This window comes from Anabrus simplex, chromosome 1, assembly GCF_040414725.1.
Source record: "Anabrus simplex isolate iqAnaSimp1 chromosome 1, ASM4041472v1, whole genome shotgun sequence".
In the NCBI taxonomy this organism is placed as follows: domain Eukaryota; kingdom Metazoa; phylum Arthropoda; class Insecta; order Orthoptera; family Tettigoniidae; genus Anabrus; species Anabrus simplex.
In genome coordinates, this window is record NC_090265.1 from 1,222,483,912 (window position 1) to 1,222,497,871 (window position 13,960).

Sequence of the window (13,960 nt, forward strand, 5' to 3'; positions counted from 1 at the left end):
AGGGTCCCATATAGAGCAACCATACTCTATTTGGGGGTCTTACCAGAGACTTATATGCCCTCTCCTTTACACCCTTACTACAACCCCTAAACACCCTCATAACCATGTGCAGAGATTTGTACTCTTTATTTACAATCCTATTTATGTGATTACCCCAATGAAGATCTTCCCTTATATTAACACCTAGGTACTTACAATGATCCCCACAAGGAACTTTCACCCCATCAACGCAGTAATTAAAACTGAGAGAAATTTTCCTATTTGTGAAACTCACAACCTGACTTTTAACCCCGTTTTTCATCATACCATTGCCTGCTGTCCATCTCACAACATTATCGAAGTCATTTTGCAGTTGCCTACAATCTTGTAACTTATTTATTACTCTATACAGAGTAACATCATACTTCCATTTCTTTACTCATTTCATTTACACATATAAGAAAGCCTAGAGGTCCAATAATACTGCCTTGAGGAATTCTCCTCTTAATTATTATAGGCCTACTCTAAATCTCTGAAATAAATTTTTCTAGAAATATAGCAGTCAACCCTTTCTCTAGTCCAATTGCATTCATTTTTGCCAGTAGTCTCCCATGATCCACCCTATCAAATGTCTTATACAGGTCAATCGCGATACAATCCATTTGACCTCCTGAATCGAAGATATCTGCTATATCTTGCTGGAATCCTACAAGTTGAGCTTCAGTGGAATAACCTTTCCTAAAACCGAATTGCCATCTACACACTTTCCGTGACACCAGATACCTCCCTGACATGCGTAGCTATCCACCAACGCACGCACAATGTTCTCTTTCTTCGAATAACGACGCTCGTACTGTGCCATTTCGTTGTTCTAGGAGTAATTTGGTAGAGTCGATTTGCACGCGATTACCGGTAAAAATTAAATACAACGCATTAAATTATAAAAGTCAAAGAAATGCGGTATCGCGCAAAAATTAAACTGTCACTATCATGATGGCAGTGCATATGACAAAATAGTGTTCGAATTGTACTCTTTATTTACAATCCCATTTATGTGATTACCCCAATGAAGATCTTCCCTTATATTAACACCTAGGTACTGACAGTGATCCCCACAAGGAACTTTCACCCCATCAACGCAGTAATTAAAACTGAGAGGAATTTTCCTATTTGTGAAACTCACAACCTGACTTTTAACACAAAATGAACAGACACTTCTAGAAAGCGGGCGCAATCAATCAAGAAGCAAGCCACGCCATATAACATTGAGAATAATATAGGAAGTAAAGAAAGAAGAACTTAGAAACATTTATACGTGAAAACTACGTATAAATGCAACGTAATTAATGAAATATTCGCGTCAAATACGTAAAATACAGCAAAAGTTGAATAAGCCAAACGCTAAGAAGAAGGCAAAGACTAGGCCTTGGCTCAAAGAAGAGAAATTCGATCTAACGCAACAGTTATAAAGATCAATTCATTTAGCTATTGTAGTGCAATTGTAGTAAATATAATAAATTGAGGCTACAGTAGACATTTTGGAGGTCCTAATTTGAGAAGAAAAGCTTATATTAGGCTTAACTATTAATGACATACTAATGTTAGAAGGCTTTGACTGCGATATAATATTTCAGCTGATGTCATCTGTGTATTTAATTCTCCTAATTGCGCAAGACAAGCCTGCCATGAGTCTCTAAGGAGAAGACTGTTCGGCAACGTCTCGATGGCTATCGGTGAACCATGAAGACTAACCACAGCTGCTAATGGTGAACCAGAAACAATAATATCCCGATGGCTAAAGGAAAAAGGTAAGTTTCGTAGAGAATTCAATAAGATTGCTAGCTAATATTTATTGTACATTGCTTGCATTTAATGAATAGATGATAGGGTGATTGTGTCCTCGAAATGAATCAACTTACATTAACTTCTCGCGAGTGACCTAACAATTTGTCGATAATATGATGGAAATAGGTATTCTTCATAAGAAATTAGACCATCTTTGGTTTGGGAAAGTGACTTAAATATGTAACAGTGTTATTTCAGTGATATAAAGAAACACATTGGAATACGCCATGATGTGTTTAGGAATAGAATACTGTGGGATTTTAGATGAAAGGTAGGATATTACTTTAATATGTGTAGGTTATATGTTGTCATGAATAATTGAAATAAGGTTAAATATAGATATGAAGGCAAGTGGAAGACATGTTGGTGTTGTATATGAAGTTTGTGATCCTATGATATATTTAATTAAGAATGAAGTTATTTACGCGTTGATATGTTATATGAGATGAGTATCTGATATAATTTGAAGAGATATGTTGTGAAATGGGAAGATAGAGATATGAAACGACGTTATATGAGAATGATAATGAAGGAATCGAAAGAATATGTTGCTACGATGATATAATTAATGTAAATGAAATGTTTGAAGAGGAAGATTAACGCGAGCTCGGATCAATTTTATTTATGATTCAGTAACAATGTTTCTTTGAGTGGGAATCCATATAATACAATAATGACAACATGACGTGATACTTATATAATAGTGTGGCAGGAATAGATAATCGAAATGAGTCCTGATGAGGAGAATTATTTATTTAAATGATTATCTCAACATAGTATTCCTACAATAAAGTCACATATTCTGAAATATTAATTATGGCAGGTTTTGATAGTTATGAGTAGATAATGCCACTTCTTACCAGGAAATTCAATTGAAAAAAGACACTTGATATCGTTAACCATGGTATTCCGTAATATTTAGTTGAGTCGCATAAGACCACATGTTGAATTTTCAATGTAGTTGAGAATTTGTTTGCTTATTTATGATGTATATTCTATTTAAGTTGGAGACTAAGTTGACACATAATGCAATGACAATTAATATTATTATCTTAATTTATATTAGCCTTTGTTTGCTACGCAGATATGAAAACAATGTTTTTCCTTACGCTAATTTTTATGAAACAGCGTATATAAATGAAGGAAAGTAACTGACCTAAGAAATAAAAGAAGAATTACAATTAGAATAATCAAGAATATATAGTGATATGATTAATGGCTTAACTTAACCAATTTTTTAACCACGATAATTTGCAATTATTCCATTGTTTTCTTTTAATTATGAAATGTAATGTGAAAAAGGAACATTAGTTCATTTCAATAAGAAATTAGTGTAACAAGGAACGAATGATATGTCAATGATTGATGTCTTCAAATAAAATTAATTAATTTTTAAATATTCCATCCATTTATTTCACATTCTTCTATTATCCATCACATTTTGTCAATATATCATTGTGATTAAGATATATTGAGGTTTTATTCATACCTTGCTGGAATACTATACAACTTAGAACTATGATATAGCTTAATCTACTATTTCCGATTGTGAAGTGATACGTTAGGTGAAGACATCAATCAATAGTTATGATAAATCGACGAGATATTTGATTACGTATCGCCGTCTTCTTGAATTCACGTAAAAATATAACTGCAATAATCACCCTGGGATAAGAGCTGGCTGGAGTTTTCTTATGTGCACGGCGCAGTACTAAAATCTCAGTTTCATTTGGCAACGCTTATACTACTGGTAGATTCACTTTTAAAAAGAGTTGCTCATTAATATCGAGCTTGCTGCATGTGTGGCGAGCCTGCCTCTTACCTGGGTGCTCCGGGATCGATTATTGGCATCATCAGGTATTTTTAACTGGATCTGAGGGCTGGTTCGAGGTCTACTCAAACTACAAGAGAATAACTGATGTTGAGACAGCAACCCCCGTCTACAAATCCAAGAATAATGATTGAGAGGATTCGTTGCGCTAACCACGTGTTTACTTGGTAATCTGGAGGCCTTCGGGCTGAGTAGCGGTCGCTTGGTAGGCCTAGGCAATCCTGGTTCTAGCAGCATGGGTTTTGGTTTCGGTTTCGGTATCGCCTTCGTACATTGACACACTGGCGAGTCAGAGCTCGCTCTGCAGGTTGTCCAATTGCTGAACTCTGTGTGTGAAGTAAACATTACAGGTCAATTGTCGTTTCGATTCTCTTCTCAAATAAGGCAAATCCCAAAAATATTATTTCCATTTATACAAAGATTAGCAAAGCCAAGGGAAATCCTTGGATTAAGGCGGAATCTGTCATTGGACACGTACAGTTGAACGTTGCCCTGCAGTGCGCTCGACGTTTTGAAGACATATACACTGACTGACAGAACAAATGCAACACCAAGAAGGAGTGGTTCGAAAGGGATGAAAGTTGGGGAAAAAACAGAGACGGCACGGACGAATAATTCATGTTTATTTCAAACCGATATGCAGGTTACACAATGCGCACGGCATCGACTCAGTAGGATGTAGGACCACCGCGAGCGGCGATGCACGCAGAAACACGTCGAGGTACAGAGTCAATAAGAGTGCGGACGGTGTCCTGAGGGATGGTTCTCCATTCTCTGTCAACCATTTGCCACAGTTGGTCGTCCGTACGAGGCTGGGGCAGAGTTTGCAAACGGCGTCCAATGAGATCCCACACGTGTTCGATTGGTGAGAGATCCGGAGAGTACGCTGGCCACGGAAGCATCTGTACACCTCGTAGAGCCTGTTGGGAGATGCGAGCAGTGTGTGGGCGGGCATTATCCTGCTGAAACAGAGCATTGGGCAGCCCCTGAAGGTACGGGAGTGCCACCGGCCGCAGCACATGCTGCACGTAGCGGTGGGCATTTAACGTGCCTTCAATACGCACTAGAGGTGACGTGGAATCATACGCAATAGCGCCCCAAAACCATGATGCCGCGTTGTCTAGCGGTAGGGTGCTCCACAGTTACTGCCGGATTTGACCTTTCTCCACGCCGACGCCACACTCGTCTGCGGTGACTATCACTGACAGAACAGAAGCGTGACTCATCGGAGAACACGACGTTCCGCCATTCCCTCATCCAAGTCGCTCTAGCCCGGCACCATGCCAGGCGTGCACGTCTATGCTGTGGAGTCAATGGTAGTCTTCTGAGCGGACGCCGGGAGTGCAGGCCTCCTTCAACCAATCGACGGGAAATTGTTCTGGTCGATATTGGAACAGCCATTGTGTCTTGCACATGCTGAAGAATGGCGGTTGACGTGGCGTGCGGGGCTGCCACCGCTTGGTGGCGGATGCGCCGATCCTCGCGTGCTGACGTCACTCGGGCTGCGCCTGGACCCCTCGCACGTCCCACATGTCCCTGCGCCAACCATCTTCGCCACAGGCGCTGCACCGTGGACACATCCCTATGGGTATCGGCTGCGATTTGACGAAGCGACCAACCTGCCCTTCTCAGCCCGATCACCATACCCCTCGTAAAGTCGTCTGTCTGCTGGAAATGCCTCCGTTGACGGCGGCCTGGCATTCTTAGCTATACACGTGTCCTGTGGCACACGACAACACGTTCTACAATGACTGTCGGCTGAGAAATCACGGTACGAAGTGGGCCATTCGCCAACGCCGTGTCCCATTTATCGTTCGCTACGTGCGCAGCACAGCGGCGCATTTCACATCATGAGCATACCTCAGTGACGTCAGTCTACCCTGCAATTGGCATAAAGTTCTGACCACTCCTTCTTGGTGTTGCATTTGCTCTGTCAGTCAGTGTACATAAAGCAGTGGCGGTGCGTGCTATGTGTTCAGTGGTTCAGTGAACCCCCTAGAAATTAATAAGTCTATGTAAAATGGTATATTACAGCCTGTTCCTTTAAAAAGCTCTGTATATCCACGCGCGTAGCGGTATTTTTGACATCAACACTCTGTTGCTCTTCGGAACCAGCGGAGAGGTTCAATTTCAGGACTGTGGTAGCGGGGCAGTGAGACGTAAGGAGGGTGCACAAGGCGAGGGGCTGTGAGGAGCAAGGAAAACATAGCCCAGGAATCGCTGGCGACTGGACCAGCGATAGACACGAGTTACATCGAGCAGTTCCGAAATTAGCCGAAGCACTGTTAGAGCGCGCGGTTAAGTTTGCCGTATGCAGTAGACAGACCTTGCCGTATGTGGTAGGTTTTTGAGGGGTTTTAATTTGACGATTTTGCAGTTCTGATGTAATTAACCACAATGAGCCAGAATATTTTGGTAACTACGTTTTGTATAGAATCAACAGGCGTTCGTAGCCTGTCTTTTTGTAATTAATGTCGTTTCATTTGTAAGTGGTGATGGCCATTATTGTTTTAAGAGGAAATACAACTAGGCAACCATCTATATATAAAATAAGAGTTTTGTCTGTACATAGCTGAGAATTTAAAAAGAATTGTATGTCTGTGTAACGGTCGTGTCCACAGTAACGTGGAAATGCACTTTTTCGTTTTCCGTAATTTCTGTTTGTCTGTATGTACACGCATCATGAGAAAACGGCTGAAGAAAATTTAATAAAAATCGGTATGTAAAGGCTGAGAATAAGTCACTACAATCTAGGCCGTAAATAATTTTATTAACGCTGAGTGAAATGCCAGTTTAGGGGAAGGCCTAAAATTTAATTCTCAAATATGTATGCTATTAGCGGTCCTATCGATAATTACTACATAACTAAAGTTATATAGAATTAAATTTCCGATCATTTATGCTTTATACATTCTTGCCGTATCGAATATGATAACAGAGATATTCGTTAATTTGTAATTTTGTTGCTAAGTCCATATCATCACCGAGCCACAAGATAATGGATAAACAGAATTTAATGAAAATCGGTCTGTAGAGTCGGGGAATAAGAAACTACAGTTTAGGCTCTAAATAATTTTATTCACCCTGGACGAAATGGTAGTTCAGGGGAAGGCGCCTAAAATATAATTTTTGTATGTTCTTGGTCGTATCGAAAAGTACTACGTAAAAAAGTTATTTATGTTTTATTCAGTTTTACCGTACCGACGACGGTAATAGTAATACTTCAGACTGGAAGGAAACTAAATCTGGGGGCCTACAATATCGAAAGCTCATGAAATCGATCAACAATAACATTACATGGACCATTGTTTGTTGTGATGTTCTTTGTCGTTTATGCTGCCACTCATCTTCGATAGATGGGGCTACTGCTGCGTACCTAGTATGACAGCCTGTCTGAATATTGGCGGGAAGTAGCTAGGGAGTTGGATAACTTTCTTCTTTAGCATGCCATTCCTCTGGTTCATACATTTTCTGATACTGCTGGTACGTAACACACTGGTTCATCACAGTATTCCACCTATTCGACCCCTACTCTGAGGCGCTGATTGGAATGCTCAGTGTGCAAACTTAACAAAATAATAACAGAGTGGAAGCGTAGTACAGTTCGTTAAAAGTGAGAAAATGTGTGGTTTTTCATTTTATCGCAACATTCCTACTGACGCCATTATAATGATATGTGTTGATTTCAGTTGGGAAAACCACTCTTTCTGATGTTGTAAAAAGGCATATGGAGAGTGAGTGTCTGCCATTATAATGAAAATTCTACAACTTGATTGTAACTGATGGTAGGCAACAGGGCCTACCATTAACATGAAAATTCCCTAAACCAGTCTTCCATGAGAAAAGACGTATGGTAAATTCCCCGTCGCGTTTCTGGAGTAATGTTAAGAACTATGCAATTTAATACAATCTTACTCACAACGTGTACAGTACCTAATCAAGAATTCCGCAGCGAAGCACGGGTTAATCAGTTAGTCCTCTATATAACACTATTCATAAAGAAAAAATGGAAGGGATCCTACGCTTCGAAAATGAAGGTGTCGGCCAAAGAAAGCCAAAGGCCGCGAAGGGCGTGAAAATGAAAGACTCCCTAGGCCTCGAGTGCTCTAATACTGTCGGGGTCGGAAAAGAACAAGACTTGATCAAGAGAGGTCGGACAGGGTAGATGAAAGTAAGGATCCTGGTGCAAGTAAGTGGAAGCAATGCCAGGACCTTGCTAAGGGCCCCGTGATCGCCAACCTACGCTCCCAAGTTGAGAGCCCCTGGAGCCTTTCATTAGCTATACGTGTTTTTATAAAAGTAAGCAGCAAAATACGTCAATACATAAACAACAGTAGTCTGCCTAAGACGTTCTTGAAGAAGTTATTTGTACACAAGCAACGTCTCCAAAATCAGAGGAAATTGGATCAGCTTTAAGTAATTGCACATCATATTCTCTGTCCTTCATCTTCATTATTTTGGTAACTTCTTCGAGTTGTAGCCATGTCCCTTCAAAGAAAAGTCGCGTTTCTAATCAAGCAATGTCACTACTTTACATCTATGTAAACATCAAGTAACAATAAATCTCAACACGTTATTTCCGACAGCAGTGAACCCCCAGACGCTTTATCCACGCGCCGCCACTGACATAAAGGTAAAAATATGATGATGATGATGATGATGATGATGATGATGATGGTGATGATGATGATGATGATGATGATGATGATGTTTGTTGTTTAGAGGGGCCTAACGTCTAAGGTCATCGGCCCGTAAAGATAAAAATACACACACGGGAAACAACTTAGAAACATTGTTTAGAAGGAGATTCTAGCACATACAGGGGTATTATTTTATCTGTTCGGGGGATTCTCACTCGTCCGGTCGCCTGCACTGCGAGCCTGTCTCCCGCCAAGCACTTTGCCGTAATGCAACCAGTGCATGTTTTCGCACAAGATTTCCTGTATTTTATGAAGGTATTATGTATATACACTCGCTCACGTAATGAAAATGACATTGGAACAACACACTGAGCACTAAACACGTGAAATTTGACTAAACTGAACCTTACACTCTCAGCAGACTGCATAGGAGGGGAGCTTGTGGCACCGAGAACCGCATTACGGCGAAGTGCTTGGCGGGAGACAGGCTCACAGCGCACGCGACGGGACGACTGAGAACCCCCGAATAGATAAAATAATGCCCCTGTATTATTTACGTTTTAAATTATGTTACCAAATGTTGAAAACAAGTCTAATAATAATAATAATAATAATAATAATAATAATAATAATAATAATAATAATAACTCTTTAAGAACTAACCTATGTGACGTCCATTCAAAATAGTTGACGCAGTTCAGGTCGACGAATTGAAGCCACATATTCTTCAAGATAATATATCCGAGAAATCAAGAATGATATAGTTAAACCTATTAGGCTATCACACTTCCGATTTGATGGTATGACTTGGAATGAACGTAAATGTATTGTTCAGGCTCCCGATCTCTCAAGCAGAATATTTAATACTGATCATCATAAGAGCTCCAGTATTTTTAAAAGTTCTTTGCATGACATCGTGTTGACTTCCCTATTGCTTTCTCCTCCTTCCTCATAGTCTAGAACAGGACTTCTCAAACACCCAAAATCTCACGCGTGCAAGTCGAGGCGCAGGGCTCCGTGTACTGTGCATCGGTCCGACTCGGCTCAACTCGGCTTGACTCGGATGGTGTAGTGTGTTGAGGGCGACGAAACGTTCGGTGATAGACGGATTGTTTATCAGTGAAATAGATAAGCGCAAGACAACATAGTAATGGAGCAACCTGTTTCGAAGAAAGCAAAGACTTCCGAAAGTCCATTTCAATCGAACTGGGAACTTCCGTATTTTTTCTCAGTCGTGACGATAATGCCAAATGCTTAATCGGTGGGACAATAATTACGTTATCATCAAAAAATCTATTTTTCAATTCAAAGGCTTTGCTCGGATTCTACGAGAATTTGTCAAAGGAAGATTGCCCTAAGCTGCATCGAAAAGCAGCTAAGATTATTTCTTCGTCCCACATGCATATGTGAAAGTATTTTTTCTGTTTTGATTTGTAGGAAAACTAGATTGCGTGCGAGTATTTCTGATTGTAATGTAAAGAACGCCCTCAGAAATGCTGTCAGCCGATCCCTAGTTCCAGACATTACATGCATAATTGCAAAGAAATAGGAAAAGAAGAGCTAGAGAAGAAAAGTTGTCTGCTCAAACCAAATTGAAGAAAGAGTTTTTTTACCTCCAGTAACATTATCCCATACAACAGATTGTTAGACCCCTGCACGGATGTGGATATCCGCGAATCCGCGGATATCCGCAAAGTTAGTGTCTTGGCGGATGCAAACTGTATGGCAGTACGGATAATTTTGCTGATAATTTATAAATAATGTTTATTGATTTTCACTCAGGTATACTCTTTTTTGTGCTTGTGGTTAGGCGACTTTAACAGTGGTATGGGAGAATGGTTATATACAAAGAGCCTTGAGACCATAAAGCCGCAAATCTGACCTAAGCCTAAAAGGCTCCAACCCGCAATTAATAGAAGGAAGGAACAAAGGTCAATACATCGATAGCTGTCGCAAGAGAAAATTCCTCATAAACCTGCAACTGTAAGGGATCTGGTGCCAGGTATCAGGCCTATTGTATTATGTTAACAGATCTCTCCGTTTCACTCCCTTAAATGTAGTATACTATAGCTAAATATTTACAATATCTGCGGATAACCATTTGCGGATGCGGATAATATTTTTTATATCCGCGCAGGGCTCTACAGATTGTCTCCGCTCACCGCACATAAACATTTCGCAATGAAGGGAGAATCAGCAGGGAACGTGAAGAAGGCGGAGACAAGCCGAACGGGTTAGACAGATGTAGGGAAAGGCGAGTGGGGGTTTCACTCTGATCAACCTAGTGAAGTCGTGCCCTGCACCTTGCGCCGTGCAGTGCACTGGCGCATGTACCCTGAGAGGCCCTGGTCTAGAATCTAATCGTACGGTGTACTGCACATACCATTTCATATCTCCGTGGAACTTAGCGCACAAAGACTCACAAGTTGAATAAAAAGTTATTTTCCTGTTTGCCTACATTTATATTAATATTCATCTTCCTTGTACTACAGAGAAAGGCTGCTACGTCACAAGCGTCTCAAGGAAATACAGCGTATGTTATAGTACAGTATCTCGAGGAACCTTTTAAAGCTTTATCATGTCTTCTGAATTACATTAACATTACAAATTATAATTGTACTGATGTACGACGTTAATGATTTCCTATACGTACACGGTATATGGACCGAATAGCTACTCAGGGCCGGCTCGTGAGGATGGTTGCCTAGCTGTACTTCCTATTAAAACAATAATCACTACCACGACCACCACTGTTATATGAATCTGACAAGGCTGCCCGTCCACCTCTTGTTCACGAGTAATCGCTTACTGTTGACGTGTCGCCACAGAACACGGGGTGAATCGCCCACTCCGTGTTTCTTCTGATTTATAATAATAATAATAATAATAATAATAATAATAATAATAATAATAATAATAATACCGAGCTCGATAGCTGCAGTCGCTTAAGCGCGGCCAGTATCCATTACTCGGGAGATATTGGGTTCGAACCACACTGTTGGCAGCCCTGAAGATGGTTTTCCGTGGTTTCCCATTTTCTCACCAGGCAAATGCTGGGGCTGTACCTTAATTAAGGCCACGGACGCTTCCTTCCCATTCCTAGCCCTTTCCTGTCCCATCGTCGCCATAAGGCCTATCTGTGTCGGTGCGACGTAAAGCAACTTGAAAAAAAAATTGTACCGGAAGGTACAGTACACCTCAACGCCGCGCATTCAGAATAAGCGCCTTAATGAACTCCTCTATCGAACAAAAGTGGAAACTACTACAACAGGAACTTAGAACTTTAGTCAGAAGATGTCACCACTGAAAAAATAAGTAATTGTTTTGTTGTGAAGTTTCCTAAACTGACTGAATTTCCCCTTGTTTTGTTTTGCTATACATTAAGAAGTTTGGACATTTTTGTACAGATGACACTACTAAAAACTCTGATCATGCACTCTGGTGCAAGGTGAAATAACTTGTAACTTAAGAAAGTTTGGTATTCCTAGGTTTACCATAACTGATCTTTGTTCATTTATTTTTGGATTGGCAACACTTCCTTTCCTTTCCGCCAGTTTTGAATCTTGCCAATCACTGCTTTTTGTAGTTAATTTTCAACCAATCCTGCATTTCTTGTTCACTTTGTATCTGCCAATAAAATTTAAGAGGATGTGTCCTGATTAATCTTGAATGATCTCGAACATTCCCTGAGGGTTTATAAACTGCGGCTTTTCGCGTTCCTTGACCAACTGATCGTCGTCTTTCTGAGTGTGTGTGTTTAAGCAGGAGGCGGGCGGCCTCTTTCGTCGGTAGCTAGAACATCTACAAGTTAATGGTCACATAAATTATATCTTTCTTTATGTAGCTACCTCCGAGTCTTAATCCGAGGGGAAAGGTCCGAATCTTTAACCATGTAACCTACTTTTCTAAAATGTAAATTTTCTTTTGGCTAATGAAAAACTTCATCAAGCTTTAACTGAAAATTGGGGATAGAGAGTGAGCTACCCTCTCGAGCTCCCCTTCATCTTGGTTTGGGGTGACTACATTTTTTAACTGTTTTTCCTTCTGTAATGTGTTAAAGTGATTTCCATGCGAGTTACCTCAGTAGTTAGGGAACAGCCCCTGCTTCATCGGCCGAGAGCCCTATAGGTTTTAATATTACATTATCTGGAGCGCAGTGTTCGCCTCCATTCAGTTTGTATGTCGGGCCGTTTACTTAACCTGTTCCTTTTCACAAAGGCCCTATAGGTCGGATACTAGATACCCCCGTTTCAAATTAGAGTTGGGCCATGGAAGGCCAGGGAGTGTAAGATTTTGATGATTGCCTTGAGTGGGCCGTAAGAAATTGATGGCCTGTTAGGTCTTTCTCAAAGTTTTGTAATTGTGAAGGGTGCCTCTGGAAGGCTTGACATTGTAATTGAGGGAGCCAGTGCTCCTAAATTAAGGGGATTTCTGCCCTTGGATAAATGATTCCTTAGTTTGAATTAAAGTTTTGGTAAACTGAATCCGGTATCTCTGAGATTGTAAAATAGGGACTTGAAGCCCAAAAGTGTTAAAGTTCTGAATCTTGGGTTTTCCTTGTCTTGTTTCAAGATTGCATTTGTACCTGATATATTGTTACGTTCACTCAGTGAAAAACATTGTTAAGTTTGTTTTTGGAAAAGAAATATAACCGTTTAAAGTTTTAACTCAACGTTGATATTGTAGATAGACCCATTCACCCCGGCATCTTCTTTAACCTGTTTCTGCTCCACGGGTAACTTCGTAACAATAATAATAATAATAATAATAATAATAATAATAATAATAATAATAATAATAATAATAATAATAATAATAATAATAATAATACCGAATTTCACACAATGTGCATGGAATAATTAATTTTCACATAAATTTCTTAGAGCGGAACCGCGTCGGTTACACCACAGTACGTTATATTTGTCACATGGCCGTCCGCATAACATCAAATCTTCATAAACGATGGCGACTCAAGTACGAAATTAAAATAAGAAAGCCGTGAGGATTCGACCCTTCACTGCTCTGAGAAGCCAATGCATAATTCCACACGGCTAAACAAAGCATGCAGGTTTACGCATTATAATTCTGTATTCCTAGGAGACCAAATGTTCTCATAGAAAAACTGCTTATGAGTTACAAACTCTCTCCTTTTTCTTAATTTGCTTTACGTCACATACAGCTACGGAAGGGATAGGAGTGGGAAGGAATCGACCGTGGCCTTGATTAAGGTACAACCCCAGTATTTCCCTGGTGTGAAAATTTCAGACCACGGAAAATCATATTCGGGGCTGTCGCCGGTGGGGTTCAAATCCACTATTTCCCGAATGCAACCTGGCAGCTACATTACGGAAGTATTGCCCCATTTCAAGCCTTTCTTTATAATATAATTACATCGATATATATATAATAAGAGTTTTATCTGTACATTGGTCAGAATTTAAAAAGGATGGTATTTCTGTATCAGTCGTGTTCACGGTATCAAGGAAATGCACTTTTTAATTTTCCGTAATATCTGTCTGTCTGTCTGTCTGTCTGTCTGTCTGTCTGTCTGTCTGTCTGTCTGTCTGTCTGTCTGTCTGTCTGTCTGTCTGTCTGTCTGTCTGTCTGTCTGTCTGTCTGTCTGTCTGTCTGTCTGTCTGTCTGTCTGTCTGTCTGTCTGTCTGTA